The sequence below is a fragment of the Phalacrocorax carbo genome, chromosome 1 (assembly GCF_963921805.1).
Source record: "Phalacrocorax carbo chromosome 1, bPhaCar2.1, whole genome shotgun sequence".
NCBI classification, from domain to species: Eukaryota; Metazoa; Chordata; class Aves; order Suliformes; family Phalacrocoracidae; genus Phalacrocorax; species Phalacrocorax carbo.
The window spans coordinates 205,296,645-205,323,805 of NC_087513.1; positions in this window are offsets into that span (position 1 = coordinate 205,296,645).

Here is a 27,161-nt window from a genome sequence, read left to right on the forward strand (position 1 = left end):
GCAGGTAGCATATCCAGAGCCGCTACAGTAGACTGATTGAGAATCATTAACAAGACAAAAGGGCAGATGACAGACATTAATGTGAGGGAAGGAAAAATTACCTCATGCCAGGCCCAGGAAGAGTTATAATTGAGTTGTTTCTAAATGGAAAAAGAGAAACCACTTGCAGAAGAGAAGCCTGCTGATACCCCTATACTGACTGCCAGGAGGACTGGAACATCGTTTTGCATCCTAGTTCCTACTGTGAGATAGTGTTTGTTGCTTTGCCTCTGGAAGACCATGACTTTGTCATGACTGGTCTCCAGGGCCACCACAACATCTGCAAAGAGTCATCTCCTATGTTCATTCCTCTAATGTTCATTATTGGCTACATGGACCACCAGTGGATGAAGAACAGCCTGGTGGTGGTCACCTACCTCCGCTGGCTGTAAAATAACTGTCCCCTCCATGGCTTCCAGCCCCTTGCTCTGACATGTGTATAAATCTACTGTGTCCATGGGATCTGAATGGAGAGTCTTCACAACACACTCAGGTCACCCTCAGTGAGAGACAACAGCTAGCTCAAGGAGAAACAGCTTTAGATTGAGAAAGAGAGAGAAGATGTTCCTCTGTCTTGTGAAAGTTGCAAGTAGCTTAGAAAACAGGACCAGCCTACTGGTCCTGTTTGAGACCTTCTCAAACCTGTTTTGTCACCCATGGTGTGCTTTCTTCTGCTATATTGTACCCTCAGAACTGTCAGAAGATGCATGTCAATCCTTAAGTCTGGGCCTCAGTGGCATATATACAGATCAAGTTGAAAGATAACAAGCATATATACCCAAATGAATTTTCTTGTTTTGTTTTATTTTGTTTGGACTGAATCATTAACATAGTATAGTTGTAAAAATATTGTCCTTGGATCTCTTTCATATTGCATACTACAGACAGTATAAATGCATTATACGGACAGTGTAAAGTTGACAACATGGGCAGTCTTTTCTATCCAAACAGCTGCCATGCAAGGATCATTCATTCAACTGGAAAACATTTTTTGAGCAGTCCATTAAGTAAAAGTGGCAAAAGGTTCAGTGATAAGTAAAGGAGTGAGCAAACCCACAATGCTGGTTCAAAGGGTGTAAGCTTCTTGTTTGTCCTTCAGCTGCAGCAATGAGAAGCAGTAATCCTGAAAGAATGCAATTTTCCACTTGGATCCAAGGATGACAATTTTTTTATATAACCAGCTATATTACTGTATTACTTAATATCATAAAATATAACCCTGAATATTCACATCAAGTACCTGAAAGGAGAAAACCTAGGAAATTATATCCTTCTGGTACAAGTTAGAGGAAACCATTTCCTCTGTATTCAGCATAGTGTACAACTTTGAATGAGCCCACCAAACTCTTACACTCTAGCTCTGATAAGAAGTGTCTGTCTATATATATCAAACCCATATCGTCAGGACCATTTCACGTGTCACTGAAATGCAGACACCACTGAAGAAAAGCAAACACTTAACAAAGCAATATATTTGCTGTAAACAGGCAAGTGTGAGACTCCAGGGAGCCAAAAGCAAAAGATGAGACTATGACCCTGAAGCTGAATTTCTACTTAAGTGGAGTCATAGCAAATTGCCTCATTTCCCCCTTTCTCCATAACAGGAATGCAATGTGTTGCAGTGTTTTCCATGGTGTGGTTCTCCAGTTTGAATATGCAGACAGGAAGGTCACACACCCAGGGCCAGAGCCAGCATGGCTGGCTGGTCTAGCCATACTCCAGGGAAAAGCACATGGATTAAACACCAAAACAGAAAGATGCCACAATAAGTCACTCAGTTCAAGCTGGACAGTTCTCAAAAAAAGGACTCTCACTTTAGTTACCTGTAAGACTGTACCTCAGATGAACCTTTTGTGAGTACTGAATCCTCTGGAAGCAGGCATCCATCCTTTGCTCCACAGTTTGATCCAGGTGGTGTTGAGTTATCCACAGTGCAGTGGATCCCATTATGCCAGGAGATGGTTGTCCCGTCATCCTCTCCACTAAGGCTGCAAATAGCAATAAGCCACAGTAGCAGTCAGCCACTATTCAGCAGTGCTGGTGCCATTTCCAGTACATCTAGATTAGGATTATGTCATTCTTTTTCATAATGCAATGTTTAACTCCTAACCTCTTTTATACCTGCCATAAATGAGATTTCAAAGACTTACAGATGTGACAACAATACACTAAGGAAAAGAAAACTAATATGGGAAGCCATACTTAGATTTTAATTCTTTCAGAAACTTTCTGGAGTCTGTAATTTCAGCAACAGGGAAAGAATCTGACAGTCAAAGGCAATCACTTCTCCAGTCAGCTGCCTTATTTACCAGGCTATTAGATGTGCAATTATTCCATCTGCATAAAGATTGCTTTAATTTTTAACTTGCATATAAGACCATAAAAGATACAAGATTGACAGCACTGGAAATGGAAAGCCTCTAATTTATTTAAAAAAAAAAAAGGCAAACTGCTTTTACCAAAGGCAAAAGCAAAGCAAGGCAAGAGCAATGCAAGGTTTCATTTTCACACTTGTGATGTGCCTCAGCTTTAGAAACAGAGGGGCCAGTTTTAAGATGAGTACATGCAAAATAATAAAAATTATATACAAGAGGACTTGAAAATTTAAGTATTGCAAGTCTCTTTATGATTTTTTAAAATAGATCATGTCTGAAACAAACTTTTTCTAAGACAGACAAATTCTCTAAGAAAACCTGGTTAATTTACCAGTGAAATAGGGCAGGAACTGAGTAGGAAAAAATAGGATCACCTTTGTGAGGAGCTATTTTACAGAAAAGCATTTGGAGTCCTCATCTTTGCCTGTTTCCGAACATAATCATTTTCTGCAGACAAACAATACATGTGAACAGCATGGACAGATGGACAAAATGGAGCAGATATTGGAAGCAAAGCAGACCAACAATGAATGTCGGAGGTGAAAATGGACCTGATGGGAGTTTCCACTTTAAACAAGCAAGTTTTTAAAAAATGCACAGAAAAGTCAAAATATCTGGACTCTGAACTTTGTGCAGCTTTCATATCCCACCAGAACTCACACCGCATTTCATTCTGACTGGGCAGACCAACTAAGGTCACCCATCTATCATGAGAAATGGCTGGTCAAAAGTACCAGTCAGTAACATATGTAGTCTGTCAGTAATATGGTCCTCAATTCCCTGTGGCATCTCCTGGGAGTCCTAGTCCTTGGTACAGAGAAAGAAAAATCGATGATTCTAAATCATATTCAGGTATTTTCAGGCTAGAGAATACTATTTCGATGCATGTATTCCTTCCCCAGTTCCTTAATCTTTCCTGCATACTATTAATTGCACTAAAATAACCCTTCAGGTTTAAAGTAGGGTTAGAGAAACATTATTTTGCTGAACCCTGATCCTTTCCAACACAAAAAATTCTCCAGCAGAATGGCACGTGGGACTTCAAGGAGCTACAAAAATGTACAGAAAAGCCTTTTCAGGGTGGCATTGCAAATGGTAATAGTAAATGCATCTTTGTGAAGTCACATTATCTAGGAATTTATTAAAAGGGAATCATCTGCAAGGCAAAAGAACAGAGAAAAGAACCAAAAGTCTAACCTTAAAAAACAGATACCAACTGTGAGAGCTAATGATAAATAGATGAAAAATAATAGTGAGCAGTAGGTGGATGAAAGCAAAGGTATTTTATAGCTACCAGCTTTAATTTATCTCCAGAGGCTCTTTGAAACAGAAACAGCAGAAACTTAACTGCTTTCCCCTTCCTTTCCTCTGCAAGGCAAACGTGAACTTGATGACTTCAGAAGTTTGTGATATTGAGACAAGTCTAGAATTCTTGAGGCCATCAGCTAAGCAGGGAGGGGGGACAGCATGTGCATTTAGGAAAATTTTGCCAAAAACATCCACTCTGAAGTGGGTGCAAATTATGAGAGACACAATGACCACAACAGTTCATTTGCACATCAGTATTGGTTTGTTGCCAAGAGGGAGGTGTTTATGCTGTTGTTTGCCCTGTGTATTTCAAGCAAGAAGACATTGTAATCCAGGGCTGATGAGTCTTGTAAATGCTAGTGTCCAAGCTGCATGCTAGTGTGTTAGTTTCATACCAAAGCCTCAGCAGAGATTTTCACAAACAGAATCATGAAGTTATATCTCTAAATTAGTTAAGAAAGTGTCATGATTTAATCCCAGCCAGCAACTAAGCACCACCCAGCCACTCATTCACTCTCTGCAGTGGGAGGCAGGGAGAGAATTGGAAGGGTAACAGTGAAAAACTTGTGGGCTGAGATAAAAACAGTTTAATAATTGAAGTATAATAATAATAACAACAACAATAACAACAACAAGAAGCACAACAACAGTAGTAGTAGTAGTAGTAGTAGTAGTAGTAGTAGTAGTAGTAGTAGTAGTAGTAGTAGTAGGGAAACAACAAAAAAAAGAGAGAGGAACAAAACCAAGGAAAAACAAGTGATGTAATTGCTCACCACCTGCTGACCAATGCCCAGCCAGCACCCGAGCAGCGATCACTGTCCTCCCAGCCAGCTCCCAGCTTATATATTGAGCATGACATCATACGGTATGGAATATCCCTTTGGCTAGTTTGGGTCAGCTGTTCTCTCTCCCAGCTTCTTCTGTGCCTCCTCGCTAGCAGAATATGGGAAGTAGAAAAGTCCTTGAGTAATATAAAGATTACTTAGCAACAACTAAAACATCAGCGTGTCATCACATTGTTCTCATGTTAAGTCCAAAACACAGCACTGTACCAGCTACTAGGAAGAAAATGAACTCTATCCCAGCCAAAACCAGGACAGAAAGGTACGCAAGAACTTGATCTCCAAAATGCTAAGAATCCAATTGCCTCCAGAAACGTCTACAATTAAGTTAGCAGAACCATCCTGTTTCTTTCTGTCATGGTTTAGCCCCAGCCAGCAACTAAGCCCCACACACCTGCTCGCTCACTTACCTTCGAGTGGGATGGGGGAGAGAATCAGAAGAGTAAAAGTGAGAAAACTCATGGATTGAGATTGTCATGGTTCAACCTCAGTCGGCAACTAAACACCACGCGGGCACTCGCTCACTCCCCCCACCCCTGTGGGATGGGGGAGAGAATCAGAAGAGCAAAAGCAAAAAAAAAACTTGTGGGTTGAGATAAGAACAGGTTAATAATTAAAATAAAATAATAATTATTATAATGGTTATTATTATAGTAATAACAATAATGATAATATAATATAATATAAAGGAAAAGGGAAAAAGGGATAAAACCAGAAACACAAATGATACAACCACTCACAACCCGCTGCCCGACGCTGCCCGACCTGGAGCTGCAATTGCTGCCTCCCTCTCCTGGCCAGCCCCTCCCAGTAACATACTGGGCATGACATTACATGATATGGAATATCCTTTTGGTCAGTTTGAATCTGCTCTCTTAGCTGTGCCCCCTCCCCCCCCGGCTTCTTGTGCACCCGGCAGAGCATGGGGAGCTGGAAAAGTCCTTGACTAGTACAAGCATTACCCAGCAACAGCCAAAACGTCGGTGTGTTACCAACATTGTTTTCATGCTAAGTCCAAAGCACAGCACTGTGCCAGCTGCAGTGAAGAAAATTAACTCTATCTCAGCTAAAACCATGACAGAAATAAAGAGAGTTTAACAGGTAAAGCAAAAGCACAAGCCACGCAAGCAAAGCAAAACAAGAAATTCATTCACACCCCTCCCATGAGTAGGCAGGTGTTCTTCCATCACGAGGAAAGCAGGGCTCCATCACGCATAAAGGTAACTTGGGAACACAAACACCATCACTCCAAATGTCTGCCCTACCCTCTTCTTCCCCCAGCTTTATACTCAGATCATTACGTCATATGGTACAGAATGATAGAATTATTAAGGTTGGAAAAGACCTCTAAGATCATGAAGTCCAACCGTCAACAAAACACTACCATGTCTCCGAAACCTTGCCCTGAAGTGTTACATCTACACATTTTTTTTAATGCCTCCAGGGATGGTGACTCTACCACCTCTCTGAACAGCCTGTTCCAATAATTGACCACTCTTTCAGTACAGAAATTTTTCCTAATCTCCAATCTAAACCTCCCCTGGTGCAGCTTGAAGCCATTTCCTCTTGTGCTATCGCTAGTGACCTGGGAGAACAGACCATCACACACCTTCCTGTCCAACCAAGCAGGACTGATGATAAATGATGGAGAGTAGCTTGGCAAGCTCTTCCTCCAGCTCCCTTGGGTCTCTTGCGTGGGTCCTATCCAGCCCCATAGACTTGTTAGTGTCCAGGTGGAGCAACAGTTTATAAACTGCTTCCTCCTGGATTATGGGGGCTTTACTCTGCTCCCCGTCCCTGCCTACCAGCTCAGGGGGCTGAATACCCTGTGGGTAACTTGTCTGATGGTTAAAGACTGAGGCAAAGAAGGCATTTAGTACCTCAGCTTTTTCCTCATCCTTAGCTGCAATGTTCCCTTCTGCGCCCAATAGAGGATGGAGATTCTCTTTGGTTCTTTTTGTTGTTAATGTGTTTTTAAAAACATTTTTTGTTATCCCTAACATCAGTGGCCAGGTTGAGTTCTAGCTGAGCTTTTGCTTGCCTGATTTTCCCCCTGCGAGACCTAACGAGGTCTCTGTACTCTTCTTGTGTTTCCTGCCCCTTCTTCCAAAAGCAGTAGATATCCTTTTTTCCCTCAGTGCCAGCAAAAGCATTCTGTTCAGCCAGGCTTGTCATCTTCCCCCCTGGTTTGTCTTGTGGCACTTGGGGATAGCCTGACCCTGTGCTTGCAAGGCTTTGTTCCTGAAGAAGGCCCAGCCTTCCTGGACTCCTTTGCCCTTCAGGACATCCTCCCAAGGGACTCTCCCAACCAGTTGCCCTGAACAGGCCAAAGTCTGCTCTCCGGAAGTCCATGGTACTGGTTCTGCTGACCCCTCTTCTTACTTCACCAAGAATTGAGAACTCAGTCATATCATGGTCCCTATGCCCAAGACAGCCGCCGACCACCACATCTCCCACCAGTCCTTCTCTGTTTGCGAACAGGAGGTCAAGAGAGGCACCTCCCCTCATAGGCTCGCTTACTAGCTGTGTCAGGCTGTTATTTTCCACACACTCCAGGAACCTCCTAGACTCTTTCCTCTCTGCTGTTTTGTATTTCTAGCAGACATATGGTAAACTGAAGTCTCCCACTAGAACAAGGGCAACCAATTGTGATACTTCCTCCAACTGCTTGTAGGAAACTTCATCTACTTCTTCATCCTGGTTGGGTGGTCTATAACACACCCCAGCAACATAATTGCCTTGTTGGCCTTCCCCCTCATCCTTACCGATAAGCACTTGATCTTATCATCAAAGTCGCTAAGCTCTCTGCAATTGAAGCACTCCCTAAAATACAGAGCAACCCCACCACCTCTCCTTCCTTGCCTATTTTGTCTGAAGAGCTTACAGCCATCCATTGCAGCACTCCAGTCATCAGAGTCAAACAGAATCACAGAATCACGGAATGGTAGGGGATGGAAGGGACCTCTGGAGATCACCTTGTCCAATCATCCTCCTCGAGCAGGTACACCTAGAGCAGGGGGCACAGGAATGCATCTAGGCATGTTTTGAATGTCTCCAAGGAAGGAGACTCCACAACTTCTCTGGGCGGATGTTCTTGCTGAGCCACTCTTCATCATCTTTGGAAGGTTGTGGAGGACAGGAGAGGTGCCTGAGGACTGGAGGACAGCAAATGTCACTCCAATCTTCAAAAAGGGTAAGAAGGAGGGCCTGGGGAAGTATAGGCCGGTCAGCCTCACCTCTGCTCCTGGAAAGTGATGGAGCAGTTCATCCTGGAGGTCATCTCCAAGCATGTAGAGGACAAGAAGGTTATCAGAAATAGTCAGCCTGGATTCACCAAGGGAAGATTGTGCTTTACCAACCTGATAGCCTTCTATGATGGCATGACTGGCTGGGTCGATGAAGGGAGAGCAGTGGATGTTGTCTATCTTGACTTCAGTAGGGCATTCAACTCTGTGTCCCACAGCATCCTCACAGGCAAGCTAAGGAAGTGTGGGTTGGATGAATGGACAGTGAGGTGGACAGAGAACTGGCTCAACAACAGAACTCACAGTGTCATGATCAACGAGGCAGAGTCTGACTGGAGGCCTGTCACTAGTGGTGTTCCCCAGGGGTCTGTGCTGGGTCCGGTCCTGTTCAACATATTCATCAATGACTGGGACAAAGGGACAGAGTGTAACCTCAGCAAGGTCACTGATGATAGCAAGCTGGGAGGAGTGGCTGATACATCAGAAGGCTGTGCTGCCATCCAGTGAGACCTGGACAAGCTAAAGAGCTGGGCTGAGGGGAACCTCATGACATTCAACAAGAGCAAGCGTAAGGTCCTGCACCTGGGGACGAACAATCCCATTCACTAGTACAGGCTGGGGCTTGACCTGCTGGACAGCAGCTCTGTTGAGAAGGACCTGGGAGTGCTGGTAGGCAACAAGCTGACCCCGAGCCAGCAATGTGCCTTTGTGGCCAAGAAGGCCAATGTTATCCTGGGATGCACTAAAAGATGTGGCCAGCACATCAAGAAAGGTTATCCTCCTCCTCTACTCTAGTGAGACCACATTTGGAGTACTGTGTCCAGTTTTGGGCCCCCCAGTTTAAGAAGGACACAGAACTGCTTGAGCACGTCCAGTGGAGAGCTACCAAGTTTATCACGGTGCTCAAGCACCTTTCTGAAATGCCTGTACACCAATGCACGGAGCATGGGGAATAAACCAGAGGAACTAGAGGTCTGTGTGCAGTCGCATGGCCATGATCTGACTGCATGATCACAGAGACATGATGGGATGGCTCGCAGGACTGGAACGTGGTCATGGCTGGCTACAGGCTTTTCAGGAAAGACAGACCAGCAAGGCGAGGTGGGGAAGTTGCTCTTTCTGTGAGGGAGCAACTGGAATGCATCGAGCTCTGCCTTGGGGTGGAGGGAGAACAGTTTGAGAGTTTGTGGGTAGAAATTAAGGGACAGACAAATATGGGCGACACTGTTGTGGGTGTTTGCTACGGGCCAGCTGATCAAGAAGAGGAAGTAGATGACGCCTTCTACAGGCAGCTGGAAGTAGCCTTGCAATTGCAGGCCCTGGTCCTCATGGGGGACTTCAACCACCCTGATATTTGCTGGAAAAGCAACACGTTGAGCCATGCACAATCCAGAAGGTTCCTACAGAGCATCGAGGACAACTTTTTGAAGCAGGTGGTGGAGAAGCCAATGAGGTGAGATGTGCATCCCACCATGTGTCCGTGATGGCAACTAAACCATAGCTATCCCGCTCCACAATGGCTTCCAGCTCCTGTTTGTTGCCCATGCTGTGTGCTTGAGCTGGACTATTGGTTTCACCCCCAACCCTGGCACGCCACCCCTAGGGATATCCTTTCGCTGGTTTGGGTCAGCTCTCCAACTGTGTCCCCTCCCAGCTTCTTGAGCCCCCAGCAGAGCATGGGGAGCTGAAAAAGTCCTTGATTAGTGAGATCAGTACTTAGCAAAAACTAAAACATCTCCACATTATAAACACTGTTTTTGTCACAAATCCAAAACAGAGCCCCATACTAGCTATTCTATCCCAGCTGAAAACAGGACACTTTCTTATCAGGTGTTAAGCACCTATTATTTATTTGTGTTTTCCCTCATCAGGTCACCAATATTCCTTTTGCTGCATCTAACCCTGAGGGATTTTGATAGTTACATCTGACCAAAACCTTTGATCTAAAACCCCTCATGCAATTAGCACAGCAGTCATAAAACTAGACCAACAGTCCATCAGTATAACCCAAGAACTCTTAGAAGAATAAATATGAATTGCTATCAAATGAGAATCAAATAAGAATCATTTCAAAGCCAAGACATAAAGGACTTCTGTGTTCTTAGTTTGTTTAAGGTCTTGGAGGAAGTCAGTGGCAGTGACAGAATGAAAATGTCTTTCCTGTCACCGGAGAACAAAGTCCTCTCAAATTCCTCATACAGTCCCTGTTTTTAAGATGAGATGGTGTAATAAATCCTACCCTAGTGAACAGGGGAAAAAAAATCTAAGGAGCTTCTTTCTTTTAGTGGGATAAATCAGAACAAGAAGGTACCCAGGACTGTGTTCAGAAGGTAAACACAGTTTTTGTAATTGGTCCCCTTTTCTTGGGCTGAGTGTCTCACCCAGCTGGGCTCATCATTCTGCCGCAATCACAGAGGAATACTCTGCTTTCATTCAGTATGACATTTCCTTTGTGTATGACTTATTAGTTGCAGCCTACAGCAAAAATGAAAGCTCAGCCTCTACTAAGCACTCTCTTCCAGCTAAGTAGAAGTAGTTTACAGCCTTTTAGCTATAAGTAGATCCGATTTTGACTAAAGAATCAGAGTACAAGAGTATCAAATCTAATTGCAGTAGGCTGAGTGACATTACTTGAATCCTTGTTCCCCAGTACATTTCAGTAATGTACTAAGAATTTGCACAATCCCATCAGAATTAAAACAAATCAGTAATGGAAGGAGGAACTGAACCCATAGCTTCCAGAAAAAACAAGTCAGAGTTTTTAATAGGGATTTAAATTCTGCCTAAATTTTCTGCCTAAATGCTTCACAGATATTGGTATAGCTAAAATAAATGGCATAAAAGATAATCAAATAACTTCAGAAAAGCAAACTGTTCATATTTCAAAAAGTAAAGGACAAAACATTGCATTCAAAAATATTAGTTTCAGGGAACAGTAAAATCAACCCTGTGAAAAGAACTCCAGTAAAAACTAGCTAATAAAGTTGTTGTGATGTATCAACTTATAAGGGGGTATCTTTTTATCATTTCCTGAGAAGCTATTGATAAATTGTACAGAAAGATAGTGAAAGAATTTTTGTTTTTGAAAAAACTACAGCAAAAAGGAATAGAGTGCCAGAGTAGCCAGCATTTCACTTATTTATAAAGGTTAGAAAAATTAGAACTAGCGACATTGCTGCTTATGCCCTCCAAACAAGTTAAATGAGGTGGAGATGTAAAGGGAGCTGACCTCTCATGGCTGATCATTTCAGTGGTCATGTTCTATAATCAGCTGGTGTTTCTCGCTGCATGAAATAAAACCCACGGACCTGCTGGGTACAGGTGCCATGCTGCTGAGCTGTAATGTCATCCCAGGACACATAGGATACATTGCCCAGACACAGGATTTCTCTGCCAAGACTTACAACAGGATGGCAAAGGCAGCTGGGAGCTTGCGCCAACACCATCAGGTCCCACCAGCTTCATACTGAAATGCGCTCAAATTATTCCATGCTATATTTCTACCACTTCACCAAGCCACCAATTTCAAACAGGTCTTTTCTATGTCCTTCTATTCCACATCTCAGTAAGAGGGTTTCCAGCATGGGAATGATCTTTGCTTGGTCCACAGTAAGCCCTTATGCAGAAATGTCACTCTGCCCCACTCCCTCTTACAGTTTGAAGGATGCTCTGCTTCTAAACAGTCTATTCTTTGGTGTCTTTGTAAGAGATCCTTTGAGATCTTTATATCCCCATCCTTCCCATACGACCTTCTCATTTGTTCACAATACAGTACCATGAGAAATAATCCCCTCGCAACTATTTTTTCTCCTTTTCAGATTTGAAAAAGATGCCTTCTCAATTAACTTTTGTGATCTTTCAGTCGATGATGAAACATTTTTCAATGTCTTGCAAGCATCTTTTCAGCTCACAATATGTTTTCACAGCACCTAGTACACTTCAAAATTCACCATATTACGTATTTTTATCTTTATTTTTACACTGATGTTGCCTAATTTCCAGAATTTACAGAACCTAAAAAATGTTGCTCTACTCTTAACTTTGTGAACTGTTAACCCACACAAGGACTCCTCATCTCTATCAGAGAAATGCTGGCTTCAAACCATATGTTTTTTCACTTGTTTCAGGTCCATATTTGCAGTTTGCATATCTAGGTTTATCACTTCAAACTCCTCCTCACTGGCCTTCAATAGCCGTCAGGAGCAGCCAACCCTCCAGCCTTCTCTATCTTCTTTAGGTAACTGTCTTTTCAGCAGATACGTAATCTCACCAGCAAAATCCCAGTGATGCATCCTATCTGATATAGCCCTTGTCTGCTGTATTTCCATCCTGTTACAGACAACCAGGTTATTCACCATATCCAGTTACACATCTAATTCAAAAAACAAAGATGAGAGGACAATTTCCTCTTTTTGGCTTCCTCTAGTAATCAAGCCTGGGTATTTTTGGCTAACATAAAGATGATACTCTTTCTATTAATTTACATTTTAGCAAGACCATAACTTCATTGTATATTCACAGGCACAGGCTCTGTGCTCTTCAAAATCAATACTTTACAGAATTGATGAAATAAGCTTCTATTAGCCTTTGATATTCCAATCACATTGCTATAATTTCCTTTAGTATGAATTAAATGAAACCACACCCATCTACAAGACCTTTCTCAACTGCTTCTTTGATCCCTATTGATATTACTGTTGAAACTGCCTTATCTGATATTCAAAAGAAGGGAATAGCCCTGAAGTCCTCACTTTGTCTAGTATCACCATTCATTGAAAATGGTGCATCTAGCTTTGAACATTTCTGAAGAAGCATTTTCCAAAGGATAACACAAGGAGGTTGGACACCACAGGGTGTGCTCTCCACCTTCAGCGCTTCTGCAGGGATGTGATCCAGTCTAGGGGAGATGTCAGTCCTTATTTTCATTATGGCCCTCTCTTTATTTCCAGTTCCCTGATGTTATCTCAATAATAAAGTTTAGATTCCTAACAAATTTTTATTACTATTAATTATGGTGCAGCTACCAGAAGTGGACAGTGCAGTGATGCATCTTTTTCATTAAGACTTTTTATCCCTGTTTTTAATGCAGTTTTCACAAAACACATTTCCTGTATAACTTCATGCACTTTATATGCACCATTGCTTCTACTGGAATCCATAATTTCTGAGAGAAATTCTACCTTCCCTTGTAGCTGGTCCATATCCAATTGAGACAAAAGACATAGCACAAAAGAAGGATGACTGAAGAGAGGACAGTACAAGGTAGATTTCCCCCTATGGTTGGTTTAGTAATGGCTTGTCTGAAATGCTTTTCTTCATACCCAGAATGGCCCAATCGCCTCAAAGAAGATATCCTTCAATTTCAGTGGCATCACAGAGTTCATCTTTTTGAACTTAAATCTGTGGTTTCTGGAAGCTTGGGTCATCACATGAAGTTTGACAGGTTTTAGGAAATTTTAGTTACAGTAGACAGGAGAATTGAAACCTTTTCATCTCAGGTAAAAAATGAAGAAGTTTATATCATAGGCTTTGGAAGTACCACATGGGGAAATCTCCAGATGTACTCGATTAGACATCTCAATAAAAAAGAACAAGGCCAGCAATGTAAAACGAAGCACATGAAAGAAGGTCAGCACTGCTACCTTTCAATTAAACTTGTGCTTCAGAAAGGTTGAGGTGAGGACCTCAGGGCCTCCCATATCAACATTTGATGCTGAACTGAGTGTCCATATTGAAGTTTGATCTTAGAAAAGAAATAACTGGACATTGTCTTGTAACACATGGCTGGTACCACAGATTAAAAAATTAAAAAGGGTCTGATTTGCTATTGATTTTTCTCCTTTTTGGCTATATTCTGAGCTGGTGCGAATCAGTTTAGCCTATTGACGTAGTAGAACTATGCCATCTTTGACCTGCTGAAAGGTCCGTACTGAGCAATGATTTACATTTGTGAAAAGTGGTTTAAAGAAAAATTAATAACACATGGAAGGGCATCACCTCTCTTTCCACCAAAACCAGAGGGAAACATTTCTTTTCCTGGCTTGAGGGAAAAGGATCTCTGTCCTTACTGACAGGTGGAGCAAGGATTGCCTTTTCTGTTACAGACTAAATTAGCAATCAAGCAAACACTCATTTAAAGAGACTTTCCACAGCTATTTTGATTCAGAAGAAGATTTACCGTGGGAAGATATGAGGCCTGTAATAGCCTTTTTAGCAGTGCGCAGTGCAACAAATAGTCTGTAGCAGAAGGTGTTGAACCACCAGTGGTTTCCCTCATTTTCTATTAATATCACAGCTTTACCCACCCCTCACTGTGACTATAGTACATGCAAATGGGTTCAAAATCTGGCTTCATATGTCATCATGCACCAGAAATCTGACATAAAATTCCAGAGGCTACTTTGTAATTAATTCTTGGGAAAAAGAAAGGGGAAAATGTGTATATAAATAGATATTGCATATATGTACATAGGTATTTTCAAATTTTGCTAACATTTATTTGATATCTGACTTTCAGAGCATACCAGCCGGCTTTCATTCACACATACACCCATGCATACATGTGCACCCCACAAATACAAACATAAATCCGACAGACTTGATTAATATAATTTATAAATGTTTTACTGTGATATTTTTAGCAAGGACTAAGATACTGAAAATCAGAAGAGGGAATGATTGCTTTTGTAACAAAAAGGTACTCAAGAAAAAAAGCTGACAAACTGATGAACTGTAGGCAAGAATAAAAAAAATTTCTTTGACATGACAATATGTAAGAGAAATAAAATAATATATTTTCAAATGGATGGTATTTTTCTACTTGAGGGGAACATATGTCTACAAAAAGGAAGATTATGGACCACTATTATAATGACACATTTTTAGTAAAAGAACATTATTCCATTTATAGGTGCTGTTTACATTTTTCCTCTATTGAATAATATTTTAATCAAAAATTGTACATTCAAAAAAGTTCCTCTATATAATATTATATATTATATAGATATACTATTATATATAATTATGCAATATTACATATTTATACAATATAATATAGGTAAATGTTTCTTCAGATAATATTGCTTTTCTTATGGGAAACTGAAATCACCAGGCTAAAAATTAAATTTCAGACAAAAAGGTGGTATGTTTTTGAACTATGGCAGTTTTAAAACAAAAGGTTGGTTCTGGTGTTTCAACAATAAAGGTGTTTATTTTCTGCTGACAAGAAGCCCCTGTTTTCATCACAGTTTTCCATGGGGAAAGTCGGGTCTCGGAAAAGACATCCCTGAGACTGGCATTTCATATCCTAGTTCTCCATAGATAATCATGAGCATTCATTGTAATCAGAGATATCACCATCATGACATGACACATCATGACCTACAATGTAATACCTTATAACAGGATGTAGCAGAATCTTGATTTGATAGATATTTTTCATCTGTTAATGTCAAATTAGGGGCACTTCTGAATTATTCATCTACAGTCCCTGCATACTTTTAAGTCAAATTGACTTTGATGCCATGCAAGTTTCAAACTTACTACAAGTGAGGTTTTTGCTTTTGTCTGTAACTAATGTCAAAGAAAAAAAGTAATAAAACTCTACTGAAATCAAGAAATGTTTTAATTTCATGACTGTTTGCAACGCTTGCAAAGCAGTAAGTATACCAGATTCAGAGAAGCCAACAATTTACCAGACTTCATTAAAGAAAGTTAAAAAATGAAAAAAAACAAAGCAGTGTTTTACCGTTGTTTGTTTACTTTGCTAACTTCCATGTAATTAAATTATGTATAGACGCTCCAATGAAAATATGTGACTTTCAATGAAGTTGTACAGGTTGCTATTTACTGTATTTATTCACGCTGATATATACAGAAAATATAATGGATTTAAGGAGAGACAAATGTCTCTTTAATAAAACCAACTGATTACAATGAGAGTCAATATATTTTTATATTGATGAGTTCATTAGCACTGGAACATTCTATTTAAAAACCAATAAACGTACCTTCATACTGGGATTAAAAAATCAGCTTTCTTAGAGCAGCTCAGCAGAAGGAATCAATAGAGCCTCTGGTGCTGTAAATCTTCCATGACAGTCAGATCTTTCTTCCTTTCATGAATGTCCAAATGCTGTAGTCATCTACACCAACTCGGCTAAAGGGGTTTCTGAGTGCTCCAAGCCATTACCCTCTGTGAGGATGGGATTCATCTCAACCTAGCCAAAAAATTCATCTGATGAAAATCTATATCCAGGCTAATGAAATCTAGGCTAACTCTGTTAAGAATGGAGAAGGACAGAAATCTCCAGAAAGTGCCTTGTTCCTCCTACTGTGGATACAGCTTATCAGAGTCTAAATTGCTATCTTGGGTCTTCCACCTTTCCCCACTATTATAGACCTGGCCTAGATGCCTAGGTCTGCATTTTGAGTGCCACTGGACATAGTCTTTCCTGTTCTATGTGCTGGTTATAGTATTGTGGAGATGAGTTTTGTGGACATGAGTTGAAACAAGTTCAGACTGGACATAAGGAAAACTTTTTGCCTACAAGGAGAGTCAAGAAGTAGAAGAGGTTGCCAAGAGATGTTATGCAGTCTCCAGCCTTAGAGCTTTTCAAGGCCTGACTGTATAAAACCCAGATTAACCTTGCCTAACCTCACAGCTGACCCTGCTGTGAGTGGGAGGTTGAACTAGTGATGTCCTGAGGTCCCTTCCAATAGGAATTATCCTTTGATTCTATGGTATTTATCCAGTATTATCTTTGTACTGAACTGACTCCCCTGATGGCATTTTGGGGGGTTCAAAGTGAACATGAAGCTGAGTCAACTCAATTGGAGTTTTGACTTTGATTTCTGTTGAGAAGTTTCAAGAGTTTCATACTAGTGCCTGTTGAGAACCTGTTGAGGAGGGACATGACCTTTTGGGGACTTTGGGCTTATTAACAAAAGAGCAATGAAGCACAAAAATTGGATTTAACTCACTTTCTTCCTCAGTACATCTTCAAGAAGTACTTTCATCTTCAGAAACCTACAGATATTCTACGATGAGCCCCACAAGAAAATACAGAACTATGAAATCAAATTATAATTTCTCCAAATGACTGTCAGTTTTCTGAAAATTCTTTACTTCACTCCTTTTACCCTATCTGCTAGAACCTGCTTGACTGTTGACAGCTAGGAGGGAGGAGAAGACTTATCAAATACCTCTTCTCCTTCAGTCCAGTGGTCAGGGGCAACTCCTGTCCCTACACTGCTTTAATGCACATGAGGGCTTGGGCACCTGGAAGGGACAGGGTAGAATGTGGGACAATAATACAGTGGAAAGATGATATAGCAGGTGTCTGCATGTGGGAACAATGCTGTTCCCTCTCCAGGGGTTTCAGTGTCAGCACCACCAGCAGTGATGGCTCTGGGGTCAGGTACCATGTCTGCTTGCGGCATGGCAGGGCAGCTCTCTGGGAAGCAGGGCACCCAAGCCAGCTGTAATGCACTGCCGCAGCCCCTTGGAGCACAGTCAGCAAATCTGTGTGCTTGAAAAGGCAGAACTTGAAAGAAGATATTAGGTTCTAAGAGGCAAAATCAGTTTAGTAAGATTAAAAAATGATTAGGCATTTATAGGAATAAGAATATGCCTTATAATTACACTAACTAGGCTAAAAATTATAGGGCAAACAGCCTTTATTTCAGATGTAAGACGATCACCAGCTGGGGACAGACAGAGATTTCATCTCCTTGTATAATATTACACAATCAGGTGCATTATGTGAGTATTCTACCTTCTTGTGAAACATCTGGCATGAGCCACTGTCAGAGACAGGATGCCAGACTAGATGGACCATTTATCTGTTCTGGTGCATAATTCTTATGCTACTTTAGCTTACAGACTTAACTGACTGCTTAAGAATATCTATGAAATTGCAGAGAAGGGAAGAGAGATGTTATTTCTGATTGAAGAACTTGCTATCTCTCACCACCTGTTGTTTGTACATAAGATGATAGGGTTCCAATCACAAGATTAATGTCCAATTTAGACTGGGAAAATATCAGCAAATCTGTCTGATTCTCTTATTTTAAACCCTTTCATGATCTTCAGAAATATTTTACAGTGCCAAGAACAATTTCAAAAATAAACCACAGGACTTCCAAAAAAAAACTTCAAAAGGCTACATCTGCTATTTGCTTATGCAAAAGTTGCCTTGCAGATTCATTACTTTGGTTACATAATTGCTGTAAAATTTATGGGAGTTCTGATTAAATGCATTTCTTATTTTTCCTTTATATGACAGGAACATTTGCAGCTGAGGTGCTGAATAAAAGTGTAGAGGTAAAAATCTAGGCCCCACTGTAACTTTCTCGATTCCAATATTTTGCTCTATGCTAATTACTGCATTCCTTTTTTTTCCCCTGTACTGATTCCCACTCAGAATTCTCACTCAGAATGCTTACTTTCTTGTAGAAAATAACAACCTAAAACTCATTAAAGTTGAAGAAATTCCATGCCATTACCTCCATTACCTCCATTATTTCCTCTCCCATAAAAAATGGATATATCTTAAAACCAATTTTTCCATCAAAAAAAACATTTCCTCTGAAATTTCAACTGCCTTAGTGAATACCAGCTCTGCTAGCATTTGACATCCACTTGTAATGCACTTTGTGGATCAGGAATAGAGCCCAGGTTCTTATTCGATTAACAACTCTATGTTTGCTAAGAATAACAAGATGCTTCCAGATTCTTGACTGGTTTCAGGTTTTGCTCAGAGATCACAGTTCTGTGAAACCACTTTTACTCTTTAACCAGCTTTCTGAGTGCCATTACAGATCAATTGAGATAATTAAGCATTCCTACATCCAACATTAGCCATTTAAAAGTTAGGTAGGATCAACTGCGTGTCTTCATAATCAGTGTGACAAGATAGACACTTCCAGAGAATAAATTATGCCATCTTAGCAGGAACATCTAAAATAGTGGGGTACATCCAAAAAGGAGATGCTTCTCTGCCTTTTCCCAGGTAAGAGGCCTAGAAAACTAGTTTAACCTGAACACCTTGTGCTTAATTCAGCTGAACACACACAGGTTTCTAAGGACCATACAGGTATAAGGACTGATCTACAGACCAATAGTCTATCTAGCTGGTTACTTTGTCTTCAGCCAAAGTAAAAGGAGAGGTGGTTTGGAGACAACCAGTGATGTCCCAAGATGTTCAGAGCTTCCACACCAGGCGCAAAAATCTGCCCAGGCATATGGGAGAACCCTTCCCTTCCGGACAGGCAACTGGAGATCAGCCAGGATAACTTCCACATCTGAAATAACTCCAAATAATTGCACACAGGAAACTAAGTCAAGACCCTAGTTTTTTAGATAGATGACATTATAGAAGACAAATGCCAGTTTATAATATTAAAACTTCATTAGCTGTTTGGCTTTTTTTGTTGTAGTCATGGCTGATTATTCTTGTTAGGATATCCAGTTGTATGCCTGAGCCTTTCCTCCCAAGGCTTTGCAACTGTACCTGAAGCTGAAGACACATGTAACAGGAATGTAAATTTTTAGGAAAAATTACATCAGTGCTGTTTTGTAATCACAGCTTTTATGTCACAAGCCTGTGGTTTAGCTTTGTCAATAACATCACTGCTTTCCCCATCTCCCTTTAAAGAGTAGCACTGAACTTCTCTGATGCCCATGGCTCCTTATTTTTCCTGAGTTTACCCACCTCGTCTTAACATGAGAACAAGGACAGTAGGTTTGCAAAGCTGTCCCCTCCTCAAAAGAGGTTGCTTAGGTTTTTTTGTCCAGACTTCTTTAGTATTTCACAAATGCAGATTGAGAGGAGAATTACTCTTCTTGAAAACATCAGGGCTTTTGTGAAAGGCTCAGCCACAATCTGTCAGGATCCTTTTTCGGGCCATCCTTTTAGTACTCTCACATAGAACTAATTTTATCTCCTTGAAAAAAGAAGAAAGAAAGAAGTCCAGCAAACTACAGTAATGTAAAGGGAACCATCTATTATTAACCAAAGCCTTTAGCCCAAAACTAGTTGCTCTTAGGCCCTGAATCATATAAGCATCCCTAATCATAAAAGTAATTAATCATGTGCTTAATACTTCAGCTTGAAGTCAATGGGACTGAAGCAGATGTTAAAACTAATCAAATTTTTAAGTGACACCTCACATGGGTGAAAGCCAGAAAAACAGTTACTTGCTTTCCTGAATTAGGGCTTAGAAAATGAGCAGAAACACAGAGATTAATTTAGCATTAGATCTTGCAACAGGAAAGAGTATGCATATTTGAAGATACTTGTAACCTTGTTAAGCCTGGATCAGGAGCAAAGGATAGACAAATCCTGTGTACAGCTCGCTCCTCAGAGACCAGTATTCTTCATAGGCCAGAGCCTTTCGTGGGACTGCCACAGCCCAAAACTCACATGTAACCCACTTAACCCACATGTGGAACACTAAGAAAGTGTTCAAAATGGAAGCCGTAGCACTATCTTCCACAGTTTATAGACTCGGATCTCTCCATGGCTGATGAGACATGGAGGGTCTTCCTACACCAAAAAAGAGTTAAGGACACTTCAACCCTGTAAATACTGTCTTTATCCAGTGAATAGCAAAAACACATGACTGCTTTGTAATTCAAAAGAAACCTTGAAAGCCTGCTGAAATGAACTCTTTGGTTCAATTGTTATTTAGTGTCTACAGTAGCAGATATTTAAGCTGTTGATATATCATTGGGTAGAACTATTTGTGCCATACATCTAATACCCAGAATAATAACATTTTTTCTGTAATCTGTAGTAGAAGCAATACTGAATTTGTAAATTGTTCTAATATTTTGTTGATATCTAACAGTATTTTGAATATTTAATGGTCATCATAGTCTAAGAGAAAGACAGCAGCACATTTTATTAGACTTCATCTTCCATATTAATTTTGACAAGTTATCAACTTTCCAGTCATAAAAAAGATCATGGTTTTACTATGAGTTAATTTAATGAATTTAAAATTCTTTTTACCTTTTTACCTCTTTTTCTCTTTTAATGATGGATTCAACCTTAGGAGAGCATTTCTTTTTCTCCAAATGAATAAAATAAAATGGAGAGTGGTTCATCTCAGGCTTACTGTTTCCCACGTCCAACACATACCTTTAACAAAAGGAATTTTGATATTTGACTCTGAATCAGAAGAAAGACTGCTCTTCCCAAATGTTTACCAGTTTAAGAGATAATTATTGAGGGAAAATAAACACAACTTAGCTTAAATAAATTAATTAATAAATACTGATTATAATACCCTGTCTTTACATGTTAATAACACCTTCAGACAGCCAATTTTGGGGAGAAAGTATTCTTTTTCTAGTTTAAAAATCCTTAAATTTTTATTTTTTAAGTCTAATGAAAATCTGTTTCTAGTGCATACAATAATCACTTAAAATGGATTTTTTAAAGATCGGGTGTGAATTATTTTATTACTACATTTTCTCTTCTTCAAATCAGATAAAAAATCTGCTAATGCATTTTTCAAGAAAAGGTCTCTAAATCAGTATTTGAGGGAAAATGAATAAAACAATAAGTGTAAGGTCTCATTTTGGAGAGAGATGAGAAATATTTCAGATCTCATGGTTGAAAAATAATTTCTGATTATACCCAGTAAAGAATTCAGGAACACAATTTTTTACATTAAAGATTGTATTCTTTCATTTGATTTATCAACAAGTTAAAGAAAGTATGTTGGTTTTTGGCTACTGTTGGAAGAATACACAAGATAAGGGTAAAACCCTCATGTTTAACATTCAGAAGAGGGAAAAAAGTATTGCCAACCTATAAAAAGTGCAAAAATGTTTATAGAAACATACTCTGAAGTAGCATAAAATATTGAAGCCAGCAGAACTGCTGATTTCTATTAACTAAGCACAGAACTGAAGACTAATGTGTTCTACCCTAAATCCAGCAAAATCCTGCTAAATAGTTCTTGTTTGGAGTCGTAGCAATCCAAAGCCTGCATGAGCTCTCTGTGTCAGGTAGACTGGTATGTTATCTAGCATACATTCCTTTAATAGACCTATAAAAATGCATGGATTCAGATATACTCAAACTATTACCTTTATTCATGTACATTCATGTATAAATGCATATATGTATGCATTCAAAAATAAAAAATATTAATTTTGTTGATATCCCTGCATTACTTATATGTTGGAAACCTTTTTCCTAGCATTTGTTTCCTGACTTTTATTTATGATGTTTGCAAAGATCACTTTTCACCACAAGATGAGCTATAATACTGTTGAAGGTCATCAGATAAAGGAAAAACAAAACAGTACAATATTCTTTAAAAGCATACATATTTAAATTCCTATTTATTTACCATTTAGGTGGAGAGTCCATCAAAAACCCATTTATAACCCTTGCCATTCCTGAGAAAGCTGAATATCTTCTGATTCCAGTAAGCACATTATACATTCTGGAGCTGAAAGCTCTGTACATTTAGCATCAGCAAGTTTATCCAAGTGCTTAACTAAAGACTTCAGATTTTGCCTTTTACATAATGATTAGAAGGTGCCCTGCTTTCTGCTGAGATCCTGGAACTCCATCCTGTGCAAATGAGGTAGTCCTAAGGGCAATCGCTGCTGCATTTGGGGAATTAGAATATAGCATCAACATTTTGTTCATAGAATCACAGAATGGTTGAGGTTGGACGGGACCTCTGAAGGACATCTGGTCCATGCTGCTTTCCTCAAGTCTGTCACTGCTAACAGCCCAACACCTGCCTACCCAAAAGTCCAGCTATTCTCATTTTGGTGAAAAGGCTCAGGAGTCAAGGGTCACTGTCACCGAAGTCTCCTACCACCCTGACAGGCTGCTCAAGGGCCTGGGGCTCTTTTCCGTCTGGTGGCAAGCCAGCCTGGGAGGGTTAGCACCCAGAAAATCCCACATGTGATGCTGCAGAAATAATTAGATCAAGTTTTCCCTCAGTATTGGCCCAATAACTTTTCTGCCTTTACAATACGTAACTTCTAATGCAACACCATTCCCCAAGAAGGCTCAGCTCTTCAGCTCAAACAGGGCAGAAAACAGCTGAAACTGTCATCTAATTTAAATGCAACTAATTAACGGCTATCAAACAGCAGTGACTTTCTGCCATTACCAACTTTGATTCAAACAAATGAACTAATGAAGAGAGGGTCTATTTCTCATTGCCAGGCATTTAAGCTTAAGCAATCACTCTTTTAAGGTTGTCTGGAATAACAGTCCTAATTCTAATCTCTGGCAAGTGCCAATGAGCAATGACTCCATTGAAGCCCACAGACACTCTGGTGGAGAAACAGAATGGAAATGAGAGTGAGCTGTCACTATTTGCCAGCCTGAACAGCTATCAACCAGACAATACAAATGCATGAACAGCTGGGAGCTTGTATGCTCTTGTGGTTTAACTTGCAGAGTTTTTAAACAAACCTTGCAATGCTGCATGCTTTTAGAGGCAGCTGATGCACCAGAAGAATTCATGTCAGCTCAGGCAATAGCATTTTCATTACAATAGCAGGAGGAGAAAATAGTTCACTGCCAGGTGTAGTTGCTTAAACACATGGGATCTCTGCTGCATTTGACTTACAAGAATATTAACTAATAAATATACTTCATTTTCTTACCTGGAAAGCCAAAGACTAGCTGCAGCATAGGCAAGTGTTACCTGCATCAAAAAAGCTTCCAAATCTTTCAGCCCTCTGATGATGGAATTAACTTGTTTCATTGCTTTTCCCATTAGGGACTGATGATAGCAAACACCATACTCTCTTGCAAAACAACAGCGTGGAACCCTCCACACAGCTTAAATGGCATTGGAGGAACTCTAAGTGGAAAAACTTTAAGTGTTTCTGCTTCAAAAAGAAGGCAGGCAAATATGGCAATTTCTTACTGAACAATTCTACTTACTGAATATAGTTGGAGTCATCTGTTTACTCCAGTAACTAAATTTTTTTTATTGCTTTTTGTTCCTCTTATCCTGCTGCTCCAATGCAGTTAAGAGAGACGCCTCTGAATCCTGCTCCATTTTGTGCAACATAAACAGAATTTATGCTACAATTACAAAGTCAGATTCTGCCTGCAGTTATACCTTGTAACTCCCATGAAGAAAGCAAGCTGAGTACAGCCGAACCCAGAGTGAGGCCTCTGGATCTTTATTGCCGATAGCAAAACAAGACCCAGGGAGAACCCAGCTTGACTTCCAGGCACAAGGCTGAGTTTATCCTGGTAGCCCTGCTAAAGCCTAGTGGTGGAAGCCTTATAATAAAACACAAGGGCAGGTGTGTCAGCAGGGACAGCATTACATACAGCTTTGTAGGGTAGGAATTTACTACATCAGAGAAGAAGGGTTTGAAACCTCTGAGGAGTGTTTTCCAAGAAGTACATATGTGTTTCCCACTGACAAATGGAAGCCTTACAGCCAATTCTATTCTCCACTCTGAAATTATAATGTATATTTTAAACTATTTTGGTTTATCTCTTCCTGTGGGAAAGGTATTATTTAGGGCTTGTCAACCCAAGGAAATTGTCCAGAATATCTACTGCAGAATAAACTGTCCTAAAATATCTTTGTGAACTTGAAGAGGTTATTTATTCTCTGACCACCACTGGATCAAGCCCATGAACTACATTCAGTTTCTTCTCCTCCGTCTTCTCCAGCGTCTTTCAAAATAATTACAATACTCCTAACGGAGAGTAAAACTTTCATTTATTATTAGGGTTTCCTATATGTCCTTACATCAGGTAGCTAAGATAGAAGGCTGGTAATGGTAGGCTTCCCAGAAAGTTAACATGAAGAGAGAGAAAGCGTTCCTCTGTCAGCCTACTCCTGATAGGAGAAACCTATTTTCCTATTAGCTGTAGAGAACACTTCTAGATTAAAAGTGTTTCAGTATGGACTAGTTAGATGTGATGAAACTGGGTTAGACCATTCCTGTGAGCAGCTGTTCTAGAAGGGTTTGTTTCACAATACCTGGCATCCCTCAGAGACAAAGCCATTGTCTGCAGGTGTGGTTTCAGACCTGTCCACACTTTCATGCTGGTCAATGTGCTCATCATGCTCCCTCTTCCTGCAACCAACACTGGTGACCATGAGACCCTACACCTGATGGCGCAGGAGCTGATCGGAGTGAACAGTGACCCTACAGGGGAAAAAAAAAAAAAGCTAGTATTCATTTGGGTTAGAGCCCTACACAGATTTATCACCCTGTCAAACCAGAGCTGGAGCTTGCACAAAGAAGGAGGCTGGGAGGATCACACTGTCACATGTGGAGAGCAAGGCTATCTTTCTGGGTGCCAGTCAGACTTGGATCAGCTCAAGAAAGCAGTGAAACTGCCTCCAGAAGCTCTGGAAGAGATCCAGGCCAAAAAGCCAAGATTTTGAGAACATTCCGTATGTCATTTTAAATTCTTACTAGCTCCTTCTTTACATATAAAGCCTTTGTCTTTAATAACCTTTATTTGCTGATGCAAAGAGCTTTGGAAACAAGGCATTGTGCAGAGGGGTAAACAAGAAATTTAAAAGCATGAGATGGCTCCTACCTAGAAAGTTCTGACCTGGTGGACCATGCAGGAGAAGAAATAGGTTCCAAAATACTAGAACTGATGAGCAAACTGCTTTGTGTCTCTCATGCACGTGGGCTTTTTACAGCTGCCTCTAAGGTGCTGTGCCTTGGCTGCAGCACATAACTGCAGGGTTGCGCAGCCCACACCACCACCTTCCCCCACATTATCCTACACAGAGAGAATACGCTTCATGCTCCACAAACCAGTACAAATGGATTGCAGTGACTCTGGGTATCAGAAAATGGCTCAAGGAAAGATAAACAGATGAACTGCCTGAGCTTTCTCACTGAAGTCTACAGCTTCAAAAGGACACCCTATGTCCACCCTATTCCACTATGTGGAAGCAAATAAGGTAGTGGGATCAAAATTCCTCCTAGTGGGGTCCATGCACATCCAGCAAAATTATCTCATCCAGAAACTAGCGCTTCTCTGAACCACCAGCAAGTCTGACTGAGACAGCAGTCGATCCCAATCTGCATCTGTGTCCACACAAGGTGACACTAGCAAAGCCAGAGTTTCCCCTTATGACTCCTTCAAGGACAACCATTTGTCTGGATCCACAGGGTTTTTTGTCAATATTTCTGAAGCAGTTTGAGGACTTTTGAAATCATAATTAAAAATAAATAATTGGGAATAACATGTATAGTTCATTTATTAATCATTAATAAAGATTTTTAATTAAACTAAGAAAGAAAATCCATTTCATTACTCAAAACTGATTTCTTTGTTGTTTGTTTTTTTTTTAAATTGTCACCTTTTCTTGAGACCCTCTGAAGTGATTCAGCAGCACATCTCTCGTGTACTGACCCAGTGCTGCCTACATATCTCACAGCTCAGGATGAAGATTTGGGAAGGCTTTCATAACTTTGAAAGAATCAGGTGATTTTTTAAGAATACAGAAATCTCTATCAAAGTGTTTGTTCAAACGAAATTGTGTTATCTTCCAGAGCCTAACAGTTTGGACCATTATAGCCTCTCTCCAAAAGGACTTTGGAAAAGTCTTTCTCAGTTTTCAGTCTTCCACTGTAGGCAGGTTTCAAAACTCTCCATCACTTTTTCTTCTTCTCTTGTTCTCTTTCTCTCTTCCCATCTTTCTCCTACATTTTTCATTTTCTTTTTTCCCTAGTATTTCTTAGTTCTCCAGTTTCAATGATACCTTTTTCCATTCAGACTGTTGGTGTGTCCCTGTTTCCCCTTGATTCCACATCAGGAACCCAGGATCCCTGTATCCCTACAACAATCCATAAAGTGCTTCTAACCCTCTTATCTCAGCACTTGCCAGCCTAAATATTCTCTAGTCAAGGCCTCCCTCATTCTCCCCTCAGTCTTCCACTTTCCTAAGGCTCCTCTAGTTTTCTCCTTTCCTCTTTTTTCTCACTTACTTCTACAGCATTGCAATTACTATGACACTCATGCTGATGCCAGGGTCCATCACAAGAGCAAGGGGTATGTCAAGGTGGTCAGACTTCCACAGCTCAATATGGTCTTTCATTTCCCCTCTCCCTGCACAAAGATATGTTCAATGGCACCTGTTAGTCCTCTGCATTTTTAATATCTCTTTCCCATCCTTGGGTTTTATCACATGAGCTCACCAGCTCACTGGGCACACTGTTAGGTGCCACTTAAAAAACCACAAGTATGATGTTTACTTTTTGGGGTAAACTGTCTCTGTGTAACAGATCTGGTGTCAGCACTGCAGCACAACCTGTGCTGACAGATTTGTACCTGTGAATTAACATGCAGGTCTGTCAAGGAGAAGCGGCC